The following is a 6,000-nucleotide window of genomic DNA, read 5'->3' as shown; positions in this document are numbered from 1 at the left end:
ATGGAAAAAGTTGATTACAACGCTGCCACAAAGCTTCTGACCAAATCTTCCACGTTACACCCCTGCTGATCGAATTGCACTGGCTCCCCATAAAATTCACAATCAACTTCAAATTTTTGACTTTGACATTCAGGGCTCTGCATGGACAAGCACCAACCTATATCAGATCTTTTACATCAGTACATCCCCAGCAGGTCCCTGAGGTCATGTGATCAGAGCTTGCTGGTTGTCAAACATACAAGGCTGAAAACGAAAGGCGATAGAGCGTTTGTAACTGTGGGCCCCAGACTCTGGAACTCCCTTCCTTTGTGGACTCAGTGGTTTCATTTAAAAAACAGCTAAAAACCCATCTTTTAAAACTTGCTTTTGGTTGATATGTTTATATGTTTTAGCTTTTCTGTGAAGCCCTTTGTGATTTTTGTCTTGAAAGGTGCTATACAAATAAAACTTTACTTACTTTACTTACTTATTTTAAATTTACACAAGGGGGTGGTTGAGAGCAAGACCTGGCAAGTGTCTTAATCTCCCGGATTTCCCTACTTCCTCTCTTTGCTCATGTGTTAGATTTGTTAGGACTTGTTTTTCTTCCTGTTTTTGAAATGCATTTAGGTCAAACCATAAACCATAGTATTTAAAATGTGAAAAAATAATTAATTATCTTAGTTTCAACTTTTGAGTTAAAACCATGATTTATGTGCAAGGAGGCCTGCACTAACAAGCTGCTGTGAAATAGGAAAAAAAGAAACAATATGTGACTTCTGGGTCAAGGAGAAAGCGATCCATTGCTCTGCCTTCCTGCTTATTTTTGATCCTACAAATAACAGAAATGAAGGATTAGGGTTTCAAATGATAAATTTGAATATGTTCTGAAGTTCACTTTAACAAAATGTATCTTTAATATCAAGTTAAGTTTGTTAAAGATGTGTTGAGTCCACTAACTAACTTAACTAACTAATGTCAAAGCGTTTTTCTTTGGGATGAAAATTTTGTTCTGATTATCTGAAATCTGATTATAGGCTTCAACAACAGTAATACTTAGTAAAGTAACTACTGTATTTGTACCGGATTTGCAGCCAACTGACTAATAGTACAGCTCTTTTGCAGTATGTTGATGATTTAGTGCTCTGCAGCCCTACTAAAAAAAACTATCACTCCCTGCTTTCACACACACAAACTCCAGATCTGCATTCACCTCTTCTCTCTGAACCCCCCACAGACATTCAAAACTTTGAGCCTCCACCATTGCCTTTTCACTGAATGCCATCGGGTCGCAAATTTTGAAGCTAATATGATAACCTTATCTGACCAAAGCTGTGGACGTCCACCTTTTCAGATCCAATTAAAATCAAATCACTCATAATTCTTCTTTGGAAAAGAGTAGAATTCTTAGAACAGAGTTTATTAAACATTGTCATATGAACAGCAGAAATAACACATGGAAAGCAAGCAAAACATACAAAAACCAAATCAACCCCGGGGTAAAGGGCCTTAAAGCACAAACAGAAAACACAAACAAAAGACAGAGAGGAAAGAAGCAGCAGACAAAAGCTACCCAATGCATATCGTACTCATCTTATAGGGACAGTGATCCCCCATCCCGTTGTTGGATATCCTTTGTTTTTTCTTTTCATCTTCCACTTATGATATACATGACCTACCCTACACCATGACTTCTTGCAAACCAATTTCTCATCCATCACTGCAGTGGGTCCCTTTGTCAGTTTTATGGCCAAAGTGAGTCTGAAAGTCTACAGATAACTACTAACTACAGGCAGTTAATCAGTTAATCTATCCAACAATTTTGTTGGGCGCACATGACAGACATAAACTGCTGTCGATGCTGAGTAAGGGTTTACTTCTTTGCCTTCTGGTTTAGTACGCAAAGGACATGAAAAAAAATTAAGACAAACATTTGCGAGATCTCGCAAAAGTTTTAGCCGCATTCTTCAGAGGCCGCCAGCTCGAAGCTGACCGGGAGGTCGAGGCACGATGTGCCGGGAGAGCGGTGTTCCCCCCGGCTGAAGTAGGTCTCGACCTCACCATTAGCTATGGAATGGTGGGTGTCAGACATCTCTGAAAACATCAGAGCACTTTTGCAAATATGTGATGTCTTGTAAACCGAGCAGATATTTGACGTTTACACAGCTACAATTACACCTCAAAATATCTTAAAAGTTCATTTTATGACCCAGAAAGAGTAATATTACAACTACGTAGCTGCCGCCATTGTTGGAATTTGAGATGCAAAAGTTTTGCGATATCTCGCAAAGGTTCATCTTAATTTTTTTTTCTCCCATGTCCCTTGCACTGTAAAATGTAATATTGTGTTTAATTAAAAATATTAAATAGGCTGAGCTCAATTTTTATCAATTTGTTATTGGAACTCAATTTAAATAACTTACCAGTACTTTTTATGCAAAAATGCTGATAAACTCGATTAATTTGAGCTGTCCTAACTTAGAAAAACTAAGTAAGCTGGAAGTTTTGCTTCTCTGGGCGGAAGGATGAAAGATGTGTTTTGAAAATGCCACGTGACTACCGTCCTCCTCCCTCCCGGATCAGTCCGCATGTTCATGGCGCCAGCATTTGTTATGGAATATATTGAGCAAACCTGGAGATATTATTGTTGTCATTGCTGTGGATCTTTACCTGATACACTGACTTGGTGAGTAAATGTTTACTCTTATTCAAACTGATTTTGTGGCTTCTCTTAGTTTAGCACCAGGTTTATAATCTTGCTAGCTAGTTAGTGTTAGCCTAGCGTTGCTGCTGCCGCTGTGCTCATGTTACTTAAAAATTAACACCACAGCCTTAAAAACCTTACATAAAACTATGTCGGTGAATTTTTTTGTTGATTGTTTGAAATAAATAAGTGAGATAAGAGCCCAGACAAAATTCTTTGGGAGGTGCAGCCGTTAGGGGTGGGGTGGGTGTGGGGGGTGGATAACGGAGCTCTCCGAAAACGTGGAAGCACTTTTGCAAATATGTGATATTTTGATAAATCAAGTAGATATTTGAGCATTACTCAGCTACATTCTCGCCTGAAAATATCTTAAAAGGTTATTTTGTGACCCAGAAAGGGTAGTCTGGGGAAAAGGAGGATCGCATTTGTCGGCCATGGTTGTCGGAGCCTGTGCGCACTTGTAAGCGCGGCAATGGCGGAGGAGCGTGGCTAAAAAACTTATTACTTTTTCTGGGTCACAAAATAAACTTTTAAGATATTTTCAGGCGAGAATGTAGCTGTGTAAAGCTCAAATATCTGCTCGATTTATCAAGACATCACATATTTGCAAAAATGCTCCGACGTTTTCGGAGACGTCTATTTTTTCATGCTTTGTGGCAGCTTTAGAACATCTGTGGCATCTATTAATGCCAAATCTAGCCTTTATTTAACAAAATAAGCAAACTCTATGTTACAATGATTGCACAACCATTAAGGATCAAATCAGTTTCTGAAAAATGTTCTGTTTTTTCTCCCTCTGCTTGCTTCTTACTGTCTTTGAGGCTCGGGACCAGCACTCCTGTTGTTGGACAGAAAGACATCAACTCAGTGGTAAGTATTTTGGTTTTCCAATATATTAGCAACTGTCAGTGACATTTATATTAATCAGGCTGAACTTTAATCATACTTTAGATCAGCCTGTTTTACTTATTGTTTTGTTTGTGCTTTGGTTTGGGGAAGTTGTTTCTTTACTGATCTTTTCCTGTCTTCTGTTATTAGACTTGAGATATGACTGCACTGTGCTGTTGCTGTGACTCCAGTTAATTCTACAAGACATGCTGTGTAAGTAAACAAACAACAACAGTTTGGTCTGCATTTCTTCAAACTTAGTTTAGAGGGTCTACACTGTATATAGTGAAGTCTGCAAGTTTTCTAACAGCAAAATTTGTTTTGTGCCCAAATCATTTTGCACATCATTAGAATGAAAGTTATTGCCCATGTTTGCATAGCCCTTTTTAAAATGATGCTTTCATGACAATATTGTGTGTTGCGTGGTGGTCACGGCTATCTAGACTGACAATTTGGGACATTGAATGTCACCTCTCCGGCGGGGAGGGAGCCTGAGATTGTCTAAATTGGAGTCTGTTTTATACCAAATGCAGAAAAAAATGTTTTAAGAAAGCAATTAAGTTCATGTTCCAAAAAATATGATTGTTTGCTTGCAGGACACCAGGAGAGATGAGTCCTTCATCACAGATGGTGTGGTCAGTGAAGGTGGTCACCTGCAGGTTCAAGCTCATTGCATCTCCAACCCACATCCACTGCCACTGTACTTAAGGGAAGTTAAAGACTTTCTTCTGCACCTACATTTGGATCACCTCGATCCATGACAGTCATTCAGGCAGTAATACCTGGACTGGAAACAAGCCATCCTTAAAATATTACAACATTCCAGCTCATGTGTTGGAATGAAAAACGAATGTGTTGTTTAAATTAGAGACTGCACTTGTGACAGAACAACAAATATTTTATTTTGATTATATAAGTGAGTACAAAACAAACTTGTGGTAGGCCTAAACTTATTTTCAGAATAATTACATCTGAGACTTTGTTTCATTGTAAGATTATAACAGTGATGGCAACATAATTTTTATTCAGCAGAACAGTGTCCAGTATGTTGGCTGTTGTACTTTGTTGTGTTTGAAAATAAAAGTTGTGCTCATTTTAACATCATTACAAAAAGTGTTGTTAATTATTTTTAGTCATAATCAGGTTACCACAAATTGTTTTTTCATTTAGTTGAACTTGAAATGTTTGTCAGTAGGTAAACAATTAGTATTGTACAGTCAGAAATATCAAGTTATTCTTAATACTGCAGACTTGCAATGTATAAGTTGTCCTAACAGTCATCCTAAGTAAGCTTTACTTAGTTTTTTTGAGGCAACGAGTTTCCATAATTTTTTTGAGTTCTGGGAACTAACACGGCTGTGTACATTTTGAGTACAGTGTACTCAAAATGAGTAAGTTGCCCTAACTTGGTCATCTTACGCAAACTTGATCCAATTTTTTTGAGTTCTAGGAACAAATGAGCTTGTACAGAGTACTCAAAATAAATACGTTGTCCTAACTTAGTCATTTTTAGCTAAGCTTTACTCAATTTTTTTGAGGCAACGAGTTTCCATAATTTTTTTGAGTTCTGGGAACTAATTAGATTTTACAGTGTGCGGGGCTCCGTACAGCAGACCATAAAGCTATCAAAGGTTTCTTACTGATCCTTATTGTTGCATTTTTAAACAGTAATAATCAACATATGTTCATACAACAAGTGGCACAAATCTTTTCTTCATACAATGTTGGATATATTTAACCTAAATAAATGGGTCATGTGATTTGAACATGCAAGTTAAATGCTTAACACAATGACTCTACTATAGAGACACTTCATTGTGAGTATGCATAGTATATATGAGTATATATATGATTACACACAATTTATGAAAGTAACGATGATTGCATGTCTAGTGTATACAGGTATATATGTCATAATAAAATCCACAACACTGCCCGACCACCGTTTGCACACAAACTCTTGCCGACAATCACTATGATTGTGTTGGACACTGTTGTTTATACAAGTTTGTATTGTATTGTGCATAAAAAGATAAAAATAAAATAAGTCTTACATTTATATTTTTTTCATATAGTTTATATAGTTTGCAGGTTCTCCCCATGTTTTTATGGGTTCTCTCTTCCTTCAACTGTCCAAAGACAGTTGGCTTAGGTTTACTGCTGGTGCTAAATTACACATGGGTTTAAATGATTGTCTGTCTCTCTGTGTTAGCAATGGCAGATACAAAACATACATCCAGTGCCAGCCCCACCTCTAATGCCACACCAATCTGCCACCTTATCTCGGGAGAGGCCAGCCAGCCCTCGGTCATCCAAAATGTCATTTTCGGTCACTGCCCAGACCCTGCTGCAGCCAATGTCCTGATCTGTCTGTCAGTCTACTTCTCCCCTCATTTGTGACCAAGACCCAGAGATGCTTAAACTCCTCC

This window comes from Pelmatolapia mariae, linkage group LG3_W, assembly GCF_036321145.2.
Source record: "Pelmatolapia mariae isolate MD_Pm_ZW linkage group LG3_W, Pm_UMD_F_2, whole genome shotgun sequence".
Classification (NCBI taxonomy): domain Eukaryota; kingdom Metazoa; phylum Chordata; class Actinopteri; order Cichliformes; family Cichlidae; genus Pelmatolapia; species Pelmatolapia mariae.
The sequence above is the reverse complement of the archived record's forward strand: the minus strand, read 5'-3'. Positions refer to the sequence as shown.